Genomic DNA, 26,655 nt, shown 5'->3' on the forward strand with positions numbered 1-26,655 from the left:
TTATCTCGAGTTACACATACCTGCGCGAAAGTTTTATCTGTAGCCATGCCAGCATTGCCTAATACCGGTTGGAGACTTGAAGGTCTGAGTAATAAGTTAGGAGACACACCTTGATGGAGTAGGGGCGTGGACGGAGGTGGCACTGAAGGAAACGGGGGTGAACAGGTGAGTGCCCATTCCAATAACCGAGGGGCGAAAAGTAGACTCCCTCCCTACAACATGAAAACAAAAAGCTCTTTAGATTTTGAACTCATAAATCCATGTACATGGGAACATGATGCTCTTATTAAATTCATAACTTGAAACTTAATTACATATTCAACAAAGTAATTGACTGGAGTGGGGTTTGAACCTTGGACCTCTGGATTGCCGTTCCGGTGCTCAACCAACTGAACACTCAAGCCCTATATGTTGGCGGTTCCCAAGTTTGTCAGAGTCTTAGTGCAAGAGTGCTAGTCAGAAGCCATGAAAATGACAATTTGAAAAATGTTCAAATGAAAATAGAAACTGAAAAAACAATTGATTCCCCCCCCCCTTAAAAATTTAAAAAATTCTCGCTGAATTTGGTTGACCAGCCCTCCCCCAAAAAACTACTGGTGAAGAAATTAACATAAAAGAACAAATCCTTACAGTCGCTACACCAATCCCCTGGAGTTGCTTACCTGGCAAATGGTAGGTGGGTTACCATGTTCTACTTCAACAAGACGTTCATATTTGACTCTATTGTTGGGGGATTAATACCCCAAGTTGTCCTCCCTTAAGATATAATCCCCTCTGATCCATGTTCAAACCTTGTGTTCCTATTTGTCCAGCCTGGCTTGACATACCTGACATGTGTATTGACAGGATTAGTGCATATTTCAAAACTCAGAGCTTTGTGACAACACTGAACCCCCAAAAAAATTTCAAAGGGAGGATTATTTCGTCAGGGATTTTGGTAGTCTATCTCTTGAAGTGATATGGCGTAATGGTTTGGATTGCATTGTTTGGGATCTTGTGAAGTAGTATGCGTTCTGGCTTTGACAAGGTTGCACAAACATACGGGGGGGGGGGGGCAGAGGGGATTGACTATTGGAGAGAGTTTGTCTATGTGTCTGAGAGGCATAGAAACTGCATTCCAATTTCATGGAGAAGCTAACCTGCAATTCTTCATATTTTAATTTCACAAAGACTGTAAGAGAGTAAGCACATCAGCAAAGTTAATTTCACAAAGACTGTAAGAGAGTACAGCGCAGTAAAATGCATGCAAACTTTACAGGCAGAATTTACTGAATGACAGAGACACACCAATAGGGTGAAACTCTTATGAAGCCCAACTTTCCCTGAAATACAAAAATAAATTAAGTTAGCTAGTGTTGTACCTGCTAAAGTTACCAACAACTTCTGCTTTATAATAAAGAATGTCTGGTGCACACTAAAATGTTACAAAACAAAAAGCAATGCTGCAGAAAACGGCCAAGTGTCCTGAAAGTCCTGAACTGAAGATGTCCTCAGTCTGATGACATCTGACTTAAAAACAAGACAGCGAGCATTGTGGTTTTTTATTTTTTTTGGGGGGGGGGGAACTTTGCACTCAAATATTTAAGATAAATTTGATTAAAATGCATATTTATTGCAGTAACATATTTATGTGATATTAAACCAGGCGGGAAAAAATCAAACTTTCACCAAAACTGCCAAAATTTGGAGGTGGGAGGACTGTAAAACCAAAATATAGAAATTCAGTGAAACTTTGAGCTGCATTCAGTAGGACAGGACTACAAACAAATGAATTTCATAAATTCTCAACAATACCGGCACACTAAACTCTTTAATCTTTCATGTACAAAATTCACACACAACCACTGAATATCATTCATCTCCATATCAAGTGAAATGTTTATAAAAATGTTTGTTTCTTAAGAATAGAATGTACGATGCAGTGTTCAACATGCGAGGTTTTACAGATGAAAAGGGATTGTCTCAGTTTTTTCCGGATGGAGAGGGGAGCAGGAATGTCTCAGAGACTGTGTCTACAGGCGCCAGTTGCTCTTCTCAAGTTGATGTCAAAGACTTGTTCCTTTCTTATAAGTTCTTTACAAGATGTCTGAAGTGGATGCAATTGGTTTGCCAAGAAGCCAGCAAAAGTGGGTGTTAAAGAAAACAAAACCGTGAAGGACCCTGTGGGAGGTTTGGTTACAAGCTAGTTGAAAAGGTGTCATATTTGTACAAGTCTGGAGACGATGAACCAACATTGTGAACATTAGTCTCCCAAACTGGTGCAAACACAGACCAGGCTCCTTAAACGGGTTTAAAAAAAACCACAACACTATACAAGTACTGTACCATCAGCAGTAGGTGTATCGCATTGTGACCAGAAGTACATGCACTAATCATCTAACAAGACGTTAACATTGCTTTTATCCCCTGTTGAACATACATCTTTTTTTGTGTGGTGGTTGACACTGAAGTCTAGTTTTATCTTAGACAGCCACAAAAAACAACACAGCTCACTTGAGTGTTGTTGAACCAGACAACACCATTGTGCTTGAGACTGCATCAACTACGGTACTTGCACATATTCCACTTTGTTTTGGCTGGGACTGAATTATACTTAGGCAGTGCGGGATGATGTCACCCAGTGCAAACATCTTTTCATTAGCACATGCGTTTTCACTGGTTGCTATGTGTTACCATTTAGCACTCCAGCAGGGTTCGACGTTAGCGGTAGCATGCTAGCCAAATACCAGTGAAAACAGCGGATGGCTAGTCAAACTATTCCTTCAGTAGCCTTGCTGGCGAGTCAAACATTATAAATTGGGATACGGCAAAGATGAACGGCCTTGTTGTTCGATGATACCCGGTCCTGCTTACGACAGGCTCATGTTCATTTCAACATGGTAGGCCAGACAATCGGGTGAAAAGACCTAAAGTTTGTTGAGAGATGTTTATTTTTTTCTCTTTTTAAAAATAGTGACCCAACAATATGACACACATTGGTACTGTCAACATGCATTATTTCCTACAAGCATTATTTCCTCAAAGCACAATATTAGAAAACACACTTTGAAATTAAACTTCTCCATAGATTACCTGAACAGAATTAACAAATTTGAAATTTACATAACATTAGTTGAAATGCATTTTTTAATACCTCTTGGTTGGAATTTTCTTCTTGTAGCACTTGCACAGCACTGAGAATACAGTGTTGGCATTGTGCTTAAACATTGGTGAAGGGTTTATTACATTTTATCTCCCGCTTAATTTCACTGACAATTTCATCCAGTTTTAAAATTAGTTAATCCTGCCAACAAATTCTCTTTCTTTTTTTCTATATCAAATTATTTGACGTCCTTAATGACTACATGTATGGAGATTGAGGAATATTTCTACGCAGATCTCCAAACACGCAAAACTAACAAGACTTACATGTTGTCGGCATTCACAGCTTGGCTATGATCACATACTAATTCCAAAACAATGAAAGATTAATTCATCTCACCAACAACTGCATCTGCGGCTATTTTTACAAGGTTCTCCCGAATCTCCCCTCCTTCCCCCCCCCCCCCAACACCAAACTTTCCCTGCATGAATGATGGAAGTACGCAATAGTGTCCGTACATGTCCGCGACACCCTCATGTCCAAGACAAGAGAGTCATACGGTATCAACAACAAACTGGAGGACTAACGTCGTACCAACACGTGTTTCCGCACATACTGACATTTCACTGTGTGCGGGGGCAACTTCATGCACGCAGGTGATTTTGCTTTACTTGTTTTTATTTTTTCATTCCTTGCCCCTCATCAACACGTCTCGAGACTCGGCGCTTGCAAATGCCTGTCTGTATCGTGCCTTGGACCCCAGGCCACGGTCGCGACTAGAATTGAAAATCAGGTCTGCGGTAGGCACAAGCAGTGTGTGCGCATCATCACATCTACACGTACATTTCCATTTGTAATCAGAAGTCAATGGACTATGACCGGCTCAATTCAATGCGGCACACGGCAGATAGAGCTGACCGATCGACGGTGTATGCGGGAACCCGAAACGATGATGGGCTTTTGAGTTGCGACAGGCTTCACTGAACCTACTGAGGCCAGTGTCAGTCCCCCCCCCCCTCTCCAATGCCCCATTATCGGTTATTGATGATGACAGCTATTTCATTACCAGTAAGAAATATGAAGCCAAAGCGTGCTATGAATTCATGAGGAGTTAGCGTGGCATAGTCCTTGGGGAGTGTCCATACTACCATCATGAATAGCCCCAAGATTAAAAAAAAAAAATACTTTTGGGTAGATCAGTCCACACAGTGAGATACAATGGACCTACATCGATTCTGACAATGATTTGGGGTTTTTTTCCTTTATATTTATTGCCTGATTTAATGCAAGTTGGCTGCAAGTGGGAACAAATTGGCACGGATTTACTGGAGTTAATAATCATCAAAAAGATATCATGCTGATCACAGCTCACTGAGCGCACAGACCCAACACCTTGTGTATTTACAAAAATGTATCTACAAATCTGATCCAGTCTATACATTCGTGTGGGTAGGTGTGTGCACACTGTACAGAAATTCAAAAGATGTTTGGAACATACAATGAATGTAATGTATCACTGAGATTCTATTTTCCGATTGGTTTGACACAGAAATATGCCTGAACTTTGAAATTCAGTCATACCAGAGTGCACGACAAGGCCTTTTCCAACGGTTACACCTCTATGTTCCGACACCCCTATGTTCCGACTGCACATATTCCTATTCCTAACCCTAACCCTCACCCTAACCGGGAGTAACACAATCTAGGTTGTCGGAACATAGGGGTGTCGGAACATAGAGCAGTCACCTTTCCAACTACTGTCTCCTTCACCCATGTTGAAAACGGTCGACCCTAAGTGAAACCGTGTCCCATCGAACATTGCACTGGTAGGCAAGGCATACCAATAACCATTTACACTTACAACGTTACGTACACAAGTTAGCTATAGATATAGGATTTTCTTTCCGTGTAGTTCAACCTCCCAATCCTGGTCCCAACCAGGGGTTGGATTCCACCTGTGTAGAGCACCAAACCAATGCAGAAGCCATGCAGGATTTCTGCTAGTGTGAAAAGGGTTGCTGAAATCTCTGTGTTCTGGGTCCAACACGGAGATTGAAAGGCCCAAGACACACAAACGTGTGTTCACCGTCGATCGTGGACGTCCCATTGTCCCTCTTTTGTTAAGTACTCTAACTTTTTAGGAAGACTCCCATAGGTTTTGTACACGACCCCAATCGCGGACGTATGCTGGGAATCGTGGACGATATTGTTCTCTTTTGTTCTCTGGTATTTTTCGTCCCCGGTTTGAAAAGATGAACACGTACATACACATGTAGGTTAATACAACAAGCTTGGTTAAATGCAGTGTTTCAATCCTTTCGTTTCTCCACTGGACTGATTCACCACCAAATAATGCTTTTCTTTCACTGTTCTTCATTGACAGGTGTCTGAAGCGGGTACAAATTAGACACAAAGACTTGTTGGACAAACAAATTCACACAACAAATTTCAACTGTTGCCAACAAGTGTCAAATTCCTTTACAATAGATGCCCTCACCTACAGTCCGACTGTGCATATGAATTGCTTTATTTTTTACAATAAGGGTTACAGTCTGAAAATGACCCGCGCCTACCCTAAATGTCACCCCTTTGTGTCAAGTTTGTCAAGTGGTTACAGTAATAACAGAAAGTTGTTGAACTGAAAACCTATGTTACAATTTGGCACACCTACCTCGAACAATTATAGGTAGGGGTGATGAAATAAAATTGTCTTAAGAAACATTTCAAGATAAAAGGCAAGGGGCTGAAAAACAGAGAAAACTGCCTTCCAAATTGAACTCCAAACAAAGTTTCAGGGCTGTCCGACCATGTTTGATGCACTAGCTGATAGAGATTATATGCTGAACCAGAATTTGTTTCTTTCTTAAATTGACCATTAAGTGTTCTCTCAACATGACCCTGACGAGGCATATACACAGGGCCTTTACTTAAGCCAGTATCCATTGCAAGTCCTCCGAGTTGAGTTGATGTAGCTGAGGATGCCTAGCGGGCTTCCTTGATTGTGATATCTCCTTGAGAGCTGTATGATTCTCGCCTCCAAAGAAGGATTTGATAAGAAGGGTTCGGCCTGGGGGAAACATTACTACTCCAACCCCACACCCATTTACAGGAAGGACACAGGGTCCTGAAGGCCTTTGGTTTTGGAGTTTCTTCACCTCTGGTGTGTGGTCTTACAGAGGGGGGGGGGAGAGACTTGTGCCTGACAAGCACAATCACACATTAAAAAAGAAATTTCTCTTTTTTTTATCAAAAGAAGGTTTTTACTTCACCCGTAAGACTGTGACAAATGACCATTTGCCATATTTGGGGGTGCGGGATAAAGAATCAAGATCTTGAAAACTGGTTGCCTAACTTTCACACCCGCCTCAAAGCGGAGGCAAACAAGACAAAATTCCTAGAGCTTTTGATAGCTAGAGCAAGGCACAAGAATCACCCAGGTTACATGGTCATTTATCTCTACCGATGTGGGAAATGTTATCTCAAATCTGGGGATCAAACAAGGTAGACAATGGTGCTTGAGGGAATGAAAAAAAAAAGTAAAAGGGGGTCGTACAAGGATAGAGAGTTTGGCAGACAACTCGGGGGGGGGGGGGGGGGGAACGGAAACAGGGAACAACAACATTTGCTCATGCGGGGGAACGTAAGCGGATCAAGCGTGGTAAATCCCATGGTGACTACATTGGGATGGCACAACAGAAGCCTTTCAGGTTTAATGGAACATCGCTAAACTGCACCTGTGAAACAGGGCTGTCTAACTGTCTGTCCCGGCCGTCGGCTCCCCCACCCAAAGAAGCCAAGAAGAATAGCCGGCTTATCTCAGGTAAGCTCTTGTTTACACCTCCGGGGAAAAGCAAAGCTTTTTATCTTCTTACGATTGGCATTGTGTTGCTTCCACCAAGGAATCCCAACAAAGTTTTTTTTTTCAATCCTTTCTTGTCTTTTTTTTCCCTTGGAGGGGCGGAGATGAAGTCTACCCGAGCAATAAATCTTCACGGCTTTGATTCGGGTTCATCTCTGGTTGGTGGAAAATCGGACGGAACAAATGTTCCACCAAGGGCAACGCACAACTTCCAGTCACATCATATTTGTGTCGATGCGCACGAAGCATGCAAAGCTAAATGCACTCATTTACAGTCCTGTTATTTATCAGGCGTACAGTTTTGAAAAAACAAATCCGTTGGAAAATCTTCTGCTGGTCTGCTCAACCTGATTACTGTCTGCCCACTCGATCAATAAAAACCCATGGAACGAAGAAAAGAATGTTGCCGATTGTCTGGATTAAAAGTTTAGCAGCTTACGTATTTTGTAGTCACTGTCTACAGCCCTGTTTTTTTTCCAGATTTGTCACAAAGTCAAACCGGATATGCCACGTTTCTGGTCAACTTCTTTTTTTGGGGGGGGGGGGGGGGGGTAAACAGTACCTTAATAGGATACAGTTTGCGTTTTGGTATGTCATTATTTCTGGACCCAACCGTGTTCAACTTATGTTCATTCGCAGCCAACATTTCGCCGTGACATCACAAATTCCTGTTCACGTTCACTTTTGCACCGCGTATGAACCGGCCGACCGCTAAAGATCGATGTTCTCTTCTAGATATACCGAGTACATGTTATTTCTGTTCTGTTCTCCTCATTTGCAACCTACTTGAAGTTGTAGGCATTATCTGTGGCCGCTGGCCATCACCAACATCATCATCAGTTCACCTGGGTGCCGTGACCTGGCCCACTTGCTAAATAATTCACACTGTCTATTACAACAAAAGCCATCTTTCCCTTTTCTACCTCGAAAAGTTGGGGGGGGGGGGAGAAAATTTATGCATGGCATACAAGTGATCAGTTTCAGATGAGCTACCACAGTTGTGCATTATTAGTATTCAGGATGGGTAATGGAATTACTTTCTAGGCTACTCGTCCGTCCGATGAACTGTGGCTTGCCACGCTCCGTCGGCCGTCTATTAATGTACATAATATAAAAAGGACTCTGTTCTTACCGGCAATAAGCAAGCTGTCGTTTTGTGTATAAGCAGAATGGATACGGTAGGGCAAAGTTACTAAACTGAATGGAAAGCGCAACCACTCGGTGATTTGTCACCAAGGGATGAAAAGAATGTCAGACAAACAAAAAGCATTTGCTGTTTGTTGATTTATGACTTCAGAAGTTTATTTTATTTCAGCTAACCCAGACCGGCTTTTGCTGGGGGAACAGTTCCAAACGGGTATTGTTTGCCACCCAAACTTCGCATTAACTCCCTATTATTAAGTCATTTGTATACAGCTTGAAGTAATTTGATATTTGATGGATCGGTTGGGGGATAACCTGCCCGAGGCGTGGATTTGAAGTTTCTTAACAAAATAAAAAAGATCCGGATTTGAATAGGAAGAGTACACAAAGCAGCCAATGCAAAGAAAAAACAAACTTGTGTGTCCCTGTAATAAATGAAGTCAAACCGGTACAGAGTGGCATTGTTCCATAGTGCACTATACTTCCTTTGCAAAGTTCTGCAAAATTTATTACCGGTTTGCCCCTGTTTTGAGGTTAGATTTAAAAGCCATTAGTTGTACCGCAGGTTTTTCTTCTTCTGGTCCATCTGGTGATTCAGTCGACTCGTTCCATTTTCTTTTGAACTTTTGAAAGTTGAATATTCTACAAATTACACAAAGCCACGGCTTTCCAAAGAATGGGAATTTTTTTCTTGCAAGGTGTGCTACCAACTTCAATTCCCTTTCAACTGCATGACTTATTAAGTGTATTTTTGCCATTCCTGGGGTTAGTCTTAAAAAGCCATGAATTGTACTGAACAATTTTGGGAGCACAAAAGAGGCCACCCCGGCCTCTATTTTGGATTGAATGTTTTGGAATTTCACCAACATACAATTACATGGATACACTTGTATGCAGTACTTAGCTGTACTGCATCCACAAACAAATTGTTATATTGGGCATCATAAGGAAGCCAACTTGTCTATTTGGCAATGAACGCTATCAAAGTTTTCATCCCACAATTTCAAGGTTGTTCATGAATGATGGATGTCTGTTTCATCTAAAACAAATGATTAAGTGCTTATTCTGTGAAGTCATATTGCCTATTATAGCAATATTTGACCATTATTCCAAACAAATTCCAACAAAAAAAGTAACCTACCGAATTATTGAATGAAAAGGCTTACATGGATTGGGGAGTCAGGTTGGCGTAGCGGTACTTTCCTCGCCTTCCACCGCTGTGACCCGGGTTCGAATCCCGCCCGGGCCAATATGTGGATTGGGTTTTCAGTCCCTACCTGATTCCGTGGGTTTTCCTCAGAATATTCTTCTGGGTTTTCCTCCCACCTCTAAAACTGTAATTTCTTCTCATTGTCTTCTCTCTACAGGTTTCTTCAGGCTTTCGAGCTACAGTACTTAGGGTACTTTTGAGGAATCCTTGGTTTCATTACCAAAAGAAATACAATTAAACATCACACTGGTACCAAACACCCAGTGAACTTATTCCGTCTGACTTGCTGTCATTTCGATGAAATCAAGAAACATACATGCAGGGGATTTCCAACGATCAGTCAATTGACTGATTTCTGAAACAGAGTGTTATTGACGAAATCGTGTTTCGCAATCAAAATGAAGATGGTTTTTCACTGTCTCTTGAAAAGTGTAATTTCAATTTTCCACTGAGCTGAAATTTCAACAGGCTAGGTTTGGAACATCTTCTTTGGATTGTGAGTGCTGTTATTGGAAATGAACAGAATGCATGAAAAGCAACCAATCCTATGAAATCCTGGTTAGACTGCTCATGGCTGGTCACTTGAGCTACTTTGCACTCAGTAGTACATGAAACTGAGTTTCTTGCACCCCCCACTCCCCCCTCTGCCCACCCCCCCCCCTCCCTCATTGGACCATCTGTTTCCATATTGTTTCCGCAGCGATACAGTGTCAGAGATAGCAGGCCAATGATGGTGAGGTGTCACAGCAAGTTTCAAGTAACACTTTTTGAGGGCATCACACTTTTTTCTACCCATTCTCAGATCCAGATACAAGGAAACACAGTTAACCTTGTACAGTTTTACACGTTATTTGAACTGCTGAGTTTTACACACTAAACTCCCCACGGTGGATTGAGGATCCTTTTCATAAAGAATTAAGATTAGAACACTAATCTTTTAGAGACTTGGCATATGTGTTAGGTTACTTGAAAATACTTGCATTTTTGTAACTATTGTAGGAAGAGCACTGAGTGCATGCTTGCATACAACCTAAACTTGTGCAAATTTGTGGTTCCATCTCAATTCAAGAAACCTTAACCATGTAAAGTCTCTGAAAGTTTAGTGTTCAATGCTGAATTTGTCTGTTGGTTGTCTCCAAATTTGTTGATGTCTTTAATCATGGGGTACCATTAAAGAAGAAAGAAAAAACAACTTACAAAAGTACAAATAATTAAGTACAGTTTAAATATGGTAAACAAGAAATCAATTCATTACTACCAATACTAATTTCAGCATGTGAGGGGCGGGTTTTTATTTCTTTTTGAACTCAAATCTACATTCCTGTCACATCCAACTAATCCAGCATTAGTCTTCTCCACCCCAGTGGTAGCTCAGACTAATTAATGCCGCTCACAACTAACTCATTCTGACAACTACTACAGCCGTCGAGAGTTCGACAAATCACCCCATCCCCATCCCCCCACAAACACGTTCATCGTATACACAATCTACCTCGGACAAACAGAATCATCATTACCGAACACAGTGTCTACAAAATCCTGTCCCAACATAACAACCCAAAACAGACCACGGCTGACACTTCTGTTAGAGCCCCCAGGAGAGCCTCCCGGTCCGCATTTAGTATTTATTACATTTCACACGGCAGTGGCGACATGCAACGGGGCGAAGCGAGCGCCACGCAGGTATTCCCCGGACATCTGCTGTACAGAAGTCCAGGCGTACTGCTGCGACGCGCGACGGACCCCGCGTGCAAAGAAACGCGCTCATTACAACCGCTAATGACAATTTTTCTGCTGTTCTGGTTTTCTGGGGCGCTATGTGTGCATCTAAAGGAATCGGGAGGGCAGCCGTAACGGGCCAGCTATGACGTGTTAGAGGCCATTAATACAAGCAGAAAATTAATTCATAAATGAGTAAGTGCAATCATTATGGGAGATGATTGGAATGATTATAGGGATCTGAACAAGCCTGGATGCATGCGCGCGTGTGTGTGTTTTCATGGTTTGACGTGTGAATAAGCACTTTGGCATTGTCTCCGAGGTGACGTGATGCCTTTTCCGTATTGCACTGTGTACTTTATGCACGCTGCCACATCACTGTTAAACTCTAATCCAGTTGCCAGACACTTCAATATACACCATGAGGGTTTTTTAAGGATTTTTGGAAGGATCAAAGGTCATGGACAAAATTTGTAAAAAAAAAAATGTATTTTTGCCGATTTCGGGAACAATTTCACTATGTCTCAACAGGTTATTGAAAGATGGATGTGTCATGCTTTTGAGAAAACTGTGATATGCATGTGGATTCATTTTTCTCAATTGATGCAAAGCAAATTTCCATGGAAGTCCTTGTTTCCAGAACCTTTTGACTTTTCAGAAGAGAAACTCCTTAGAACCAGGGTGTCCATAACTTAAATATTTAAACACCTATGCGGGATTTAATCTAGATGTTTACCTTGAAAAAAATCTTGTACTCCTGCTCCTTTAACAAACGTTACCCTTTCATCTTCAATAGTTTCTCTGCTGTATTTCGTCATCCTATCCTCAAAGATCTGTTTAGTGCACATAAAAGGAGAAATTAATGCATATTATTATTCTTTTAGCAAATAGAGGACAATGAAGGAACTCAAATATGATTTATTGCAGGAATAAAGAAAAAACCTTTTTGAAAGAGAAATTTTTCAATAATTTTTCCATCAATGTATTTTTTCCACATATTCTTTGAACAGCCATAGAACAGATGAATAATCAAATTCTGTGGGTTTATATTTTCTTTGAGATTCTGTGTTACATTGTTTTCTGATTTCATTATGTAATCCTTGTTGAACTTCAAACAAACAAACAAACAAACAAACAAACAAACAAGACAACACCCCCAAACCAACAACAAACAAACCATGACGGATCTCTACTCCCCCCTTTAACTACCCCCGGTATCTCTAACGCGGAGCAAAACACTTGAAAAGGTACATCCTTTTTCAAGCCCACTCTAATCTTGTTGCAAACGTGTGAGACGAAGCCTCTTGAGAAGAATTGAAAACACCAGCCTCAATGGATTCCAACGACCACCATTTTTCTCCCCTGTTCTTCCCTTTTCCATTTTGCTTGACGAGACCTGCCTCAAAGACCGCATTATAGGATTAACGACACTACTCGATAATGCCCCCCCCCCCCCACAGCCCACCCCCGCCTTTCCTCTCGAAATCTATTTGCACCAAAACATTTGTCCCCTTGTTGACTATTATTTAGGTGTAGGCGGCGAAGTAACGGTGAACATCTTGTGGGGGGAGCAAAACAACACGCTCACACCAAAAGGTTGGAATGCCGTTGAAAGGGAATGACATTTGTCACGGCTGATCCCCAAATAATTGCCAATTGTGATCTGAGAGAGTTCTTTCCGTCTTTTTTTTTACGAGTTGGCGGGGTGTTCTGAAGTAGACACAGGTTCTTTTCTTGTGTGTGGAGAGGTGATAGTAAAACTGTGACTCCATTAGACGGGTAATCCTAAAAGTATTTTTGGAGTTTCATTTCAGTATTATAATGAATTCAGGGTGACGAGATTGGCACTCCTTTACACTGTAAAGTTTAAGAGTCTGGTTCCATCAAAAATACAGACAACAACAAAAAAAGAAGGTGAAAAAAACCAGCTTCCTCATAAAAATTCTGCATAAGTTTACTTGCAAATCCAAGTAAAATTGTTCTTTTCGGAAGTTTACCGGTATGTCGAGCAGATGGCGCTGCAAGTTTTGTGACTGAACGTGCTATCACTTGTTATCAAAATGGAAGAGGATGAACATATCACAATGTGGCACTGATACAGGTTTGTAGTAATAATAGCCAGGTTTCAGCCCCTTTCCAGCAGTTTCTACTTTTCTGGTTTCTGTACATGACAACATTGGCTTTTAGCCTCTTCTTTATTTTTCCCTCTTAGTTTCATTTCTTGGGGGGGGGGGGGGGTTCGAACCATCAGTCTTCACCCCTTTCCTTCTTTTAGAGGATAGGGGCTGGGAGTTGGGAGATGCACCCTACATAGTTGTTTTGCAATGGGGGAAGGGGGGTTCCAACACCTAAACCCCCATTTTCAACTGTACCAACTCCCCCCCCCCCCCCCCCCCTCTCCCGGCATCAACAAAACCCTCACTTCCTAGTTATCTGCCCACCACTTCCCAAATGTCAAACACCATCAATGAACCTGAAGGTTACATTTTAAAACAAGTCAGGTGTGTTTACAAACACAAATGCCCCGCAACCGTGACTGTTCCCATGACATAACACCACTCTTTTAACATCAACTTACATGTACCTTGGTCACATGGAACATTCATTGACAGCATTAGTGTCTTCTGTAGGTTTTATATGAATTAATCCCTAATCCCTATAATCTCAGAATAAATACAAGATTTCTATTGTTTTAGCCACTGTGAACTTGACCCTTGACCTTTTGGCCCCAAATTCAATAGGCTTCTTAGGATTACCAAGAACAATCCACAAACCAAATTTGAAGTTCATATGTTAAGTATTTCTCAAGTTATCGCGCTGACCAGATTTCTATTGTTTTAGCCACTGTGAACTTGACACTTGACCTTTTGACCCCAAATGCAATAGGCTTCTTAGGATTGCCAAGAACAATCCACAAACCAAATTTGAAGTTCACATGTAAAGTATTTCTCAAGTTATCGCGCTGACAAGATTTCTATTGTTTTAGCCACTGTGAACTTGACCTTTGGCCTTTTGGCCCCAAATGCAAAAGGCTTCTTAGGATTGCCAAAAACAATCCACAAACCAAATTTGAAGTTCACATGTAAAGTATTTCTCAAGTTATCGCGCTGACAAGATTTCTATTGTTTTAGCCACTGTGAACTTGACCTTTGGCCTTTTGCCCCAAATGCGAAAGGCTTCTTAGGATTGCCAAAAACAATCCACAAACCAAATTTGAAGTTCACATGTAAAGTATTTCTCCAGTTATCGCGCTGACAATATTTCTATTGTTTTAGCCACTGTGAACTTGACCTTTGTCCTTTTGGCTCCAAATGCGAAAGGCTTCTTAGGATTACCAAGAACAATCCACAAACCAAATTTGAAGTTCATATGTCAAGTATTTCTCAAGTTATCGCGCTGACAAGATTTGTCCGGACACACACACCCACACACCCACCCACCCACACACACACCCACACACCCACCCACCCACCCACCCACCCACCCACCCACCCACCCACCCACCCACGGAAGGACAAGGCGGAAACAGTATGCCCCTTCGGCTTCGCCGCGGGGCATAAAAATAGATAGCTATTTTGACAAAACAAATCCTTAGGGAACTACGCGGCTAACCGAAATTTCTAAAACCCACAAACTTCTTTCTTGGGGTCGAGATGAACTCTGTATGGCGACAGGGGCAGATAGGAAATCCAGCTTTGCAGGGGGCTTCAACAAGTTAAAAGGAATCATCTCGAAGCCAGTTTTGAAAAAAAATGACAAACAGCCTTTCCTCCTACTTGGAGTGTTCTCATCATCGGTCAAGGTTAATGAGAAACGAACGCCTTAATCCACCCACTAACATTCAAAGTAAATGCATGTGGTTCCCATCAAGTATCCGATGTAGCAAGACTTTCCGGGGCTGTATTTTTGGATGTCCTGTATGGTTCTCAACGTCAGGAGACTGATGGATGAGCATTCATGATCTTAATGTAGTCCTCATGTAAGTAGTAAGCCCCTTCGATCATGAGTCTTAGTTTGGTGTAGGATGTAAAAGGCGATACTTCAAGGCAGGAAAGGGCAAGAGGGTAGGAGTGGGAGGGGCTGCATTTAGTGCTTGCAGTGTCACACATTAGTTTGTTGTTATACAATGTAGCTGGTGGAAGAACACAGTGTACTCTGCATGATTTTAAGACAGAGGGGTACTTCCTCTACCCCCCCCCCCCCCCCCCCCATCCCATACACACTTCAAACAATTGTTACCTAACATGTCCCCCTAGATATCTCAAAAGAATTCCCGAGATCCAGGAACACAATAATATTCAACCACGTTGCAACTTAAATGTTTACCATTGAAAATCACCAAGCTGATGAACTATATCAGCAAGCTGGACAGCATTGAAAATAACGTGTTTTTATACCCATTCGGTCACAAGACTGAATGTTTAAGCCTTGACTGCGATCTTATTCTTCAACTCTTGTTACAATGCTGCAGTTATGGAAGTTTTTCAAACGAATACATGTCAAGAACAAATGTGTGAGTTTTTGCCCCCAAAAAACAAACAAGTTGAAGTTCCCATTAAGTTGATGACCTACATGTAGAACATCACAAGCCCTTGGTACATTTAGGTTACTTTGGGTTACTTTTAGGTTACTTTGGTAAAAAACAATATGCACTGGGAAAATTATTGGGGAAAGAATATCATCATTTACCTCTGCCATCCCCCAAAATGTTGGGGGGATCATCACATACGGTACCGGTACATATGCACAAAAAGCCTAACTGAAAACATGTGGTTGAAAGATAACAAAAGAATTACTGTTTCCAACTACAGAATCTAAATTTCAAAGCAGTGTGACTGTCACAATAAAATCCAAAACAAATTTCCAATATTTGTGAACCTAACCTAAATGGATCGCGACATGGAAGCGCACTTGGCGACTAGTGACTCACTTTTACAAAGGAGGAAAAAGCTGGTCGCATACCGGCGTCATGAACCATCAGATCTGGGGCATTTTTTCACCCTGGTCCCCACTGATGTTGGATTTTACCTGTGTAGAGTGCCAGCCCCGTGTAGAAAATGTGTTGGATTCTAGCTAATGTGAAAGGGGCTCCTGTACCGGTATCTCCATATTGGACCTGGCTTCAACATGGTGATTTGGATAGTGTGAAAGACACTTAAAACTACTGACTATGGGTTCCGTGCGCCGACGAAAAAGGGGGCCCTTTTACCTAGTAACAACGTCCCATGGGCGGGACATTTCGCTGGTTGACGCGCACCATTCCTTGTGTGTGACGCACGTACACCAGGGGATTTGTACTATGTACATGCAGTGGCCGTGCTTCGCGGCAAATGAATTGCAGTCAGGCAAGATGGCGTCGGTTGGTCACCCTCCAACTGTAGGCTCCTTGCACGTGAGGGGGTACTTGTGAACGGAGCGGATAGTAGGCTAGCCACCTTTTTCATTGGACAAACGTATGCATGCGCATGTAAGTGGCAAGGAAGTCTGCAATTACACCAATGAAAACTAAAAACATCCAGAAAATTGTTGTCAGTAATCAGTCCCGTACATGACCATGAATTGCACTTAAGCCCAACGTTAGGATGTCATCAAGTTTCACAAAAATCGGCGAAGGTGTGCGGCTTAATAACCCTACAAATTAGCTTACCCCTCTGGGGAGTTTCTGCAACTGCCTAAAAATGGCAACGGATCTGTCAGAACGGGATTATACCCATTGGCCGAGTTAGGCACAACCCTGGCAAACATCTCCAGTGATCTTAATCCGGCCTTTCGTCGCGTCTAGGGTTCTTGGCACCTGTGAAATGCCCCATATCCTGTGCGCTGAGCACCTGTGCCGAGTGCCAGCCACGGACGGAGGGAGGGGCAGGGGGGGGGGGACTAGAAACTACACCTCCTGAAATGAGGCATCAACACGAAGAACTTGCGTGCAGTGCGGGTTACCTCCCAAAGTGTATGCCTGACAAAGATAAGAATGGGATGCGAAAGGCAGACGGATGTGTCATTGGTGTTTAGGTCTCAGCTGCAAAAACGTGAAACAACACACACTTCGTGTATGTCCAAAATCTAAATCCACAAGTGGCTTTCAGTGTAAAAGGGTGTCACTTCTGTGTATAATTAATTACTCATACTTAAGTACTTTGGATGCCAGATTGTGTCCCCCCCCCCCCCCCCCCCACCCATTCCCCACCAACTTTTCCCCCAAATCAACTTTTCAAATTCACTATCATTTCCCCATTCACCCTGGTAAAGAGGTAAAAAAAATCAACACTTCTTTCCCAATGACACTGCCATAAAAAAAAGTGTCTGGTATACATGTACTTCATACAGTTCATACTTGAGATGTCAACTTTGAAACGAAAGTGGAAATCAAATTCCTACCACATTCCTACAAAAAAACCCAAAATGTTCCCCAGGTTGAATTAAGTATGTAATATTTCAGGTTTTACTTTTAAGTGCAACCAAAACAAAATTTGCCTTCCTGAGAGAAACATGCATCACACACCATTCCCCCAACCCCAACAAACACATGTGACCCACGTGCTTGCACATGCAGCATTGGCCAAAAAAAAAGGTGGAAACACATGTCAACTCTCACATCTAATCCCCAATTACGGAGAGATTAGCAGCAAACCCAAAATATCTGATTGCCGTTTATTTTTGCGTGCAGACACCTGTGTAACTCATACTCTGCCCTTTACACTCGACGATTCAATCAAGTTTCGTTTTGCTGTGCACAACGTCTAAATGTTGCAAAATCATGCTGGGCTGAGCAGTACATGTACCTTCCAATGTAAGATTGAAAAATCTGAAGGGGGCAAAAATTGCCAGTCACCACTACATATCATGTGACTGGATCATGTGATCACATCATGTGATCACAGATGATGCCCGATCACTCTCTATCACAGCATCACTGGATTAGAAACGGGACTTTTGGGGAAAAAAACAACAACCCAAACAAACAAACATTCCTAATTGTGAACATTGACCGCATATTTTTGAGACTACGCCACTGTTAGAATTTCTGGAACTTGACTTACAGTAAATAATAAATAAACTGATTCAAAAGGTACAGCCCACTACATAAGTTTTTAGTCTGTTATCCACCCACACTGAATGCTGTATTTACACCAGTGTCGTTGACACAAGTCATTGACTCGAGTCGTTGACTCAGACTCGAGTCCAACTCGGATGCTATTTGTTGTGCTTGAGCCTTGACTTGACTTGAAAAACAATGACTTGTGTCTTGACTTGAAAAAAAAAATGACTTGCGACTTGACTTGACTTGACTAAATTTGGCTTGCTGACAACATTTTTGTTAACATAAACACAACTTTTTGGGCAAATGCAAAATTTGTTTCACAGAAAGCCAAGGACCTGATGTACAGTTTGTACATGTAGCGAGCTAGACATCTTGCACAATTGCTAACTTGTATTCAGATATTGCAAACTAGAGAGTTTATTGTCAATAAGGTTTTCAGTGAAAGGAATAGGATCGTCAATAAAGGATGTCAGTGAAAGATTACATGTGTCATGTGAATTGTGACTTAACATGTTCAAACGGACTTGAAAACATTGACTTGAGACTTGGTTTCAGTAAAAAATTTACTTGCGACTTGACTTGACGTGAAAAATTCACTTGGATACAACACACTATCTGAAGAGTAGGAAATTTAAAAAAATGCACTAAAGATGTTCGCTTTTCTTGGGTTGACTGTGCTTACATAACTACCGGTATAAACACGTACATGTAGATGGGCAATGTGGAACTGAACCAAGTCTAAGCAATCCACAGAGTTTGGGTTAGATAAAGAACATGCATTGCGTCTTTAACTTTTGTACGATATGGGTATTACATGTATATGACACCTAACTTTAATGAAAGGAGCAGTCTGGAAATTGTTACCAATTGAGATTAACAGAGTAAATGGTAGGGGTCTTTGCAACGTTATCGCATCTGGACTGGGTGGGCCCCTGAACCATCTGGCTTGGGCGTCTCTTGAGTTTCCACTAGGGTACCATCAGCAGCAGTCATCTACAATGCCAGTCTGATTGGCTTCACATCCTCCGCTTCATAACACATATCCTGCAATGATCCCTGACGAAAAACAAAACACGAAGCCCTTCCTCTTTGCAAATTACAGGTTATATCTTCATCTGTGTTTCTCACTCTCACAAACGTTGAGCCTTCCCAGAGACCGGAAAAGCCTGACCAAAAACTTTAACCAAAAAAGCGGCAAGAAAAACTGGGCAATGGCCGTGATTGATTTATGGCCATGAAAAGGTTGATTCACGAAAGGGAATTCATTAAAGGTTGCAGAAGGACCCTGGTTGCACTACTTTTTTTAGCTTCGGGTTTTACATCCACTGATGACGAAGAGTGATTAACGTCAATGAAGTTAGCGGCTTCTCTTCATGGGATTTCCTGGGGTGGATTCCCCAAGGAAATTACTTTCAAATTTGAGTGAATGGTACTTCTCACCTCGACCCACATGTACATGCGAAACCAGTTGAGCAAATTATCGCGGGCGAGGCTGATGCATCGCAAGTTAACTTTCACTTGTCCACTGATACAGTGTGCTATCTTGTCAGCGCCATGCAGTGACACCGATGCTTTCAGAAGAGTTTCTTGTGAGAAGAGTTTCCTGTGGGAAGACGTCTTGAGGATGATGCTTTCATTTTGCCCTGAACATGTTATCTCTCATTCAACTCAGACTCAGTCGACCTGTGAAAGACACACGGTGTAGATATCTCGTCATCCCAACATTATTGTGTTGATGCAAACTGACAGATCATGGGGGAAAAAAGGTCATTTGACCCTTCTCACATTCCTAACCTTCCTTTATAAAATTATATCAGAGGCAAACACGAACGAACACTCTCAAATTCCCAGTTGTACCATATTCTGGAATCTAAAACTGTAACACATGATGTACATGTATCAGGTTGTATGACCCTCTTGCAAATTGGATCCAATTGCTGATATTGTCTTGAAATCATGTCTAGTAAATGATCTCAGATCTTGTATTCACTACTGAATTTTTATTAGAATTGCATTTGGTTTGGTATCAACCCTCAGTGTGCTCAATGGGTCAACTCAACTGTCTTATTTTTTTTAACATGAATTTTCCTGTAATACTTGATTGAAAAATAAACCTTTTTAAGTACTAACTAGGGAATATTTTTGTATAATGATTCACCCTGGCTGTTTGATGGTTTACCCATTGACATGGTGTAGTCTCCAATCATGGCACTGCAGTCAGTCAATGTTGGTTAGGCCTAACTTTGATTGATCGTCGTTTCACTTGCTCTTTCACTGGGCTGCTTGTCATTTTTGCTCAGACTTTTCTCTTTACATTGTAAACGTGTCATCTAGGATATTTAATCCTAAATTTCCCAGAGCAGAGCCCGGGACGTCCAACTTCTTGATCCAAACCTCCTTGACATCCCCCCTGATGCCCCCCTCCGATGTTCCCCCTCCCCAATGTTCCCCCCCCCCCCTATTCCCCCCTCCCTGATATCTCTTCCCCTCTCCCCGAGCAGAGCCTGAGCCTCAAACTTCTTTATCCAAACCCCCTACACATCCCCCAACAACTCCGCCTCCCCCAGAACAGAGCCCGAACCTCCAACTTCTTCACCCCCTCCCAAACAAGTTAAATGGCTTCTTGAAGAGGGTATCAGCAGCTGGGATCGCCCCCCCCCCCCACCCCCTCCACAAGTTAATGGCTTCTTCAAGAGGGTACTATATAATATCAGCGGTTGGGATCAGTGCGGAAGGAAACTGCCATGATTCCTGGTTGTACCACCCTAAGCCAAACATCTCCCAAACGTCTCCACTCCAGCACCAGACTGGCTGCCGGACCAGCGGCACGGTTGGGCCCGCTTCCTTCCCCCTGCCTGCCTCCCTCTACACCTGTTGTCTCGCATCACCCAGTTAAGAAATGCCTTCCTCCATACCAAGAAATTTAGAAGTTCCAAGACTATTATAGACAAGTAAATAATGGACCAAAAAGTGAACTTCAGTTAAAATTCTATTTTCAATTTTTATCTATTTCCACACTTCTATGGGATTTACATGTATCTCTAAACTAATGAAATACAACATACCGGTACAACAAAGAAAAATCTGACAACAAAACACAAATTAACAGACATAGTGTACCGATGTATATATATTTTACAAAGTACTGGTAAAATATATGAAGAAGGCAACAATGATGTTGGAATTGAGAAGGATAAATGGATACATGTAATGGAGACTATGAACATACAAGATGAGTTTTCAAATAAACTACAAAGCCAAACTGACTCAGAACAGTTTAACAATAACAATCTTAAAGTTGAACAAAACAAGTCAGGTGTGTTTACAAACACAAATGCCCCGCAACCGTGACTGTTCCCATGACATAACACCACTCTTTTAACATCAACTTACATGTACCCATGGTCACATGGAACGTTCATTAATTGACAGCATTAGTGTCTTCTGTAGGTTTTATATGAATTAATCCCTAATCCCTATGATCTCAGAATAAATACAAGATTTCGATTGTTTTAGCCACTGTGACCTTGACCCTTGACCTTTTGGCCCCAAATGCAAAAGGCTTCTTAGGATTACCAAGGACAATCCACAAACCAAATTTGAAGTTCATATGTAAAGTATTTCTCAAGTTATCGCGCTGACAAAATTTCTATTGTTTCAGCCACTGTGACCTTGACCCTTGACCTTTCGGCCCCAAATGCAATAGGCTTCTTAGGATTACCAAGAACAATACACAAACCAAATTTGAAATTCATATGTAAAGTATTTCTCAAGTTATCGCGCTGACAAAATTTCTTTTGTTTTAGCCACTGTGACCTTGACCCTTGACCTTTCGGCCCCAAATGCAATAGGCTTCTTAAGATTGCCAAGGACAATCCACAAACCAAATTTGAAGTTCATATGTAAAGTATATCTCAAGTTATCACGCTGACAAATTTCTTTTGTTTTAGCCACTGTGACCTTGACCCTTGACCTTTCGGCCCCAAATGCAAAAGGCTTCTCAGGATTGCCAAGGACAATCCACAAACCAAATTTGAAGTTCATATGTAAAGTATTTCTCAAGTTATCGCGCTGACAAAATTTCTATTGTTTCAGCCACTGTGACCTTGACCCTTGACCTTTCGGCCCCAAATGCAATAGGCCTCTTAGGATTACCAAGAACAATACACAGACCAAATTTGAAGTTCATATGTTAAGTATTTCTCAAGTTATCGTGCTGACAAGATTTGTCCGGACACACACACCCACACACCCACCCAGACTTGTTTCACATGACTAGTGTGGACTTTCCATTGCTTTCGTGTAGTTAAGAAAAACCAGTGAAAAAACTCATTTTTCTCAAACTGTGAAAACTCTTTCAACCCAATTTTTTTTCTATGATTCCCTTTAGTGTTTCTCTTCATTCTGCTACAGATAAACCTAACCCATAAATGCCTCTAAACCTGTTTTCCAGAAATGGGGAAACACTGTGTGGACGTGGGGTAAGTCCACACAACGTCGGTGCTACCTACATTATGTGGACGTCTTTTGTTCGGAAGTCCACACTGCGTATGTAAGACAAACTCACCCACCCACACACACACCCACACACCCACCCACCCACCCACCCACCCACGGAAGGACAAGGCGGAAACAGTATGCCCCTTCGGCTTCGCCGCGGGGCATAAAAATTAACTGGAGTGGAGTTAGAACCTGGTACCTCCAGATTGCAATTCGGGTGCTCTACCAAATGAGCTATCCTGCCCTGTGACTGACTAGCTTCCCCCTTCAACAAAACCATATTGACAAAATGGGGACCCCCCAACATAGAGCTGGATAGCTCAGTTGGTAGAGCACCGGAATGGTTAACTGGAGATTGAAGGTTCAAACCTCTCTCCATTCAATTTCTTTGTTCAACTTTAAAACTATAGAAGATGAGGATAGTATACAAAGAATGGATGTTTGTGAGTGCAATGGTAAGAATAATTTCATGAGGTGACAGATGAAATGTTCCATTCCACGAGGCGAACTTAAACAGTTCAATAAGTTCAGAACTTTTATTGCCAATTTAAACACCACAGCACCACCTTCGGCAACATGTGCAGTGACAGTGCAATGGTACTTCTAATCACAGTGCAATAGTACTTCCATTGCATACATGCGCTGCGCACCACGCGCACGCCGTGCATTAGTACGAATAATTCAATGACATGTGATCACGATCCACCAATCAGATGACAGGATTTATTCAGGTGTTGTATAAAAAACTATGCTACATACCGGTACATGGTCAGTAGTTAAAAACCAAAGCAGTAAAGGTCTACTGGATAATGCAAGTAACCTCTGCAAGGGTCATTGTCCAACACAGGGTGAGTATACATAGATCCCTGTATATCCTTGTGGAATTAGTCATTTTAGGAGCTGCAAATTGGCAGAGCAGGCCTGGCTCCATCGGATCCAGCCCAGACAAATTAGAAAAGCCAGGGGGGATTTAGGTTAATATCAAAGCAAGAGAATAAACAAAAAAAAACTGTAAAGCGTTTCTCAACCCCTTTATAACTTAAGTAGGATGCACGCAATGCAAACTTCTCATTACCGTTTTTAGGGGTTTATTGATGTGAACAGAATTTGTATTTTTATCAGTTTTTCTCACCTGTTTTCAACAGCTGTCTACGGGATCAATCCAATTGCCATAAACAGACCAAGACAACATTCTGCGGTACAGCAAATAGGGCCTACATGTATCGTTAAATTTTTCCCCTTGACAATTTACAAATCAATTGGGCAGATGTGCTTTGAAGCCTCAACCCATTTGTGATATTTTTAAAACAGATTCTCTGTCTCTCACCATGTCTTCATGAAAACAGCAATGATATTTGTGTCACATTTTATTATAAAAATAAAAGAGGACAATTAATACTTCTGCCGATTTTGAATTGAACCACAGGCTTGACAGGAAACAAGTACCAAGTGGTACAAACCACCGCGTGACGGCGGCCGGGTAGCAGCGAGGCCGGGCACCCAGGCCGTACCGGTACCTCGAGAGTACAGAAAACAAAAAGGAATGGGGCGTGATCTAATATGCAACAAGTATGCAAATTAGACGCATGCGCAACAGCGTTTGCAAACCCTGTCTTTGAATGCAAAGCTGTAATACTTGCAAAGCTGTAATACCGTACTTGAGTTGTATGAATACAATATATGGCCGAGTAAAGTGTCCACCAATCAACCAACCAACCCACCCACCAACCAACATAAGCAGCTGAAGCCCATGGCCTGTTTCACACTGCCGTATGAAGAACGGTATATGATTTTGTCCCTGTTACGGTACCTCTGAACTTTGCAATTCAAGTACATTTGTATCATTAATTAAGAATGACTTCAGACAATTTTCTATTTGTTGGTTAGTTTGCTATTCATAATCACTCTTGGAGGACAACTGCATAAAGGAGTGCATCAGAATTATCAAATCTGAGATGTGGTCAGATGTAACAAGGATAGGAAAACATGACCCCAAATTTATAGAATACCCCATCTCTAAAACGATTTGGGGAGGGGGGGTGGACTGATGACATTTTAAAGACTTACACAACACAATGTAGCTATTCCTTCACCAGCTACACAATTGGGTATAGAACAAGTCTCGTTAAGTTTTCTTTAAACCCTCATTACTCTACAAGTATCAACATCATAATGGTCCTGATTAGGAGCCGGTCTCAAGTGGACTTTACTTCATACAAAAATTACCAAGACAAGACATGTGTCAAATGCATCTTGTACTTAATGACAAAATAATTTCAACAAAAGGCTGCAAATGGAGTCTTTCATTTCCAGCAGTACAGTAGGGGAGTACAAATTTACTCAACTTCTCGGCTGCAGGAAATTTATTATGTACAGTAAATTAACAGTTTGTAACAAGAAGCGGCCAAGGCATGCCTATCAAGCTACATGTGTTCAAATTGATAGGAAGTAATTTCTCTTTATCAGGAGAGCAGCATGCCACGCAAACTTTGTTTGGAGTGAACACAGCTAAAGCCGTCAAAATGAGTGATCTAAGCGGTTCAGTGCCGAGCCAGGCATTGTAAACACCAGTGTTACCGGAAATGAAGGTTTGTGTACAGATTACACCCTTAATCACAAACATTACAAGAAAGCCTTAGAGAAATTATATCAAAGCAATAGCTGGAGAGCCCATCTCTCATCGCCTAGGCAAAGGCCTCGCTTCCCCGCGTTGCAAGAGGGGTGGGCGCGAGTGTGAAGTAACTCGTAGTTGTTAGAGGCTATGTATCTACCGTGACCGGCACTTTGGGCAGTCCGAAAATAAATGAGGAACTTCCTCTGTGAAGGCAGGGTATGTGTCATGCATTGCCAGTGCTTACTCCTTAGGGGGGGGGGGGGGGGGGGGGGAGGGGGAGGGGGGAGGGGGTGCAGAAATAATTCCGTTTTTGGTGGCAGTTGTGCCTCCTGATATCGTAAGGAACTGTATTGGCTTAGGAGGTTGGAATTTTCCGTCAATTGGAATGATTTAGAGGGTTCAAAATCCTCATCCATGTTGGGATCAGATTTCAGAGAAGTGTGTATTTTTAACACCAAGGGATGATAGCCTTTGATAATAAATTCTACAAATCATTCCAAGTTAAGTTCATTATTATGAAGTGGAAAAATGCAAATTTCTTACAGTTTTGATTGACCGGGACTGGCTGGATGAGACCAATTGTGTAAAGTAATTTCAAGAACAGAAATTTACTTCTTTTTTTCCAAAAACAGTTCAATTTGCTAAAAATTGGCCTGTACATGTACTTGACACTAATTGTCTGTTGTGCATTTTGGAATGATTTTAGTATTTGATCATTCCAACTTGGATTTGATTGCAAAATAGGTCTACTCGAAACGTGGTGATCAAGTTTTACATGCGCCAGCTTAAACTGGCTGTCATAAAATTTGCGTGCGCCTGCACTTGTTGAAAATGCAGAGCTTATTACAATAATATAATATAAATATCATCGTAAATGCATCAATCTATTTTTTCTACAGACGCATCATTGGAAATTTCCATTAGTAATTCGTTTTTTTTATTCGGCGAAGCGCACGCAAGCGTAGACACGTTGCACCCGTGTGGGCGATTGCTATAATTTGTCAGTTAAGTGCGTGACATCACGTAGCTGCAATCGTGTGAGAATGTGAGAACGTGTCTCGGACGCTGAATTCAGGCCCAATTCAAAACATGACAAAAACATTTTTGACTCTAGTCTAATTTGATCAAAACAAAACAGGGGCCCTACACTTCACGATCGCCACATTTTATGGGGCTACAATTTACGAACATAATGCACAAATTACAAATGATGGACGCTACCTTTAAAAAAATCATTTGGTTCTCATGTATTTTTAGACTGACCCCCAGTTCTTCTTGACTACACGTCTAGTACACAAAATACAACGAATATGGCGTATTTTTGAAGAAAATAAACAACTTACCGAGTCATTTTCGAAGACATTCAGAATTTCCGCCCAACGACTTTCCAGGTTAGCACATGTCTGGTACCGATCTCGACAATATGGTGTACTAAACAGTTAGAGATTAAAGGCACCATGCTCGTAGACCTTGAAATTGGACTAGC

At 41.7% G+C, this 26,655-nt stretch overlaps 1 long non-coding RNA gene across 1 annotated transcript; it reads right to left on the minus strand.

Moving 5' to 3' along the window:
* LOC119736964 lies at positions 1-26,655 on the minus strand. The gene is made up of 3 exons (XR_005272327.1): positions 26,513-26,655; positions 11,750-11,846; positions 1-212 (listed from the first exon to the last, which is right to left on the minus strand). It is a non-coding gene; the product is annotated as an uncharacterized LOC119736964 (long non-coding RNA).

The sequence above is a fragment of the Patiria miniata genome, unplaced genomic scaffold (assembly GCF_015706575.1).
Source record: "Patiria miniata isolate m_02_andy unplaced genomic scaffold, ASM1570657v1 HiC_scaffold_3, whole genome shotgun sequence".
NCBI classification, from domain to species: Eukaryota; Metazoa; Echinodermata; class Asteroidea; order Valvatida; family Asterinidae; genus Patiria; species Patiria miniata.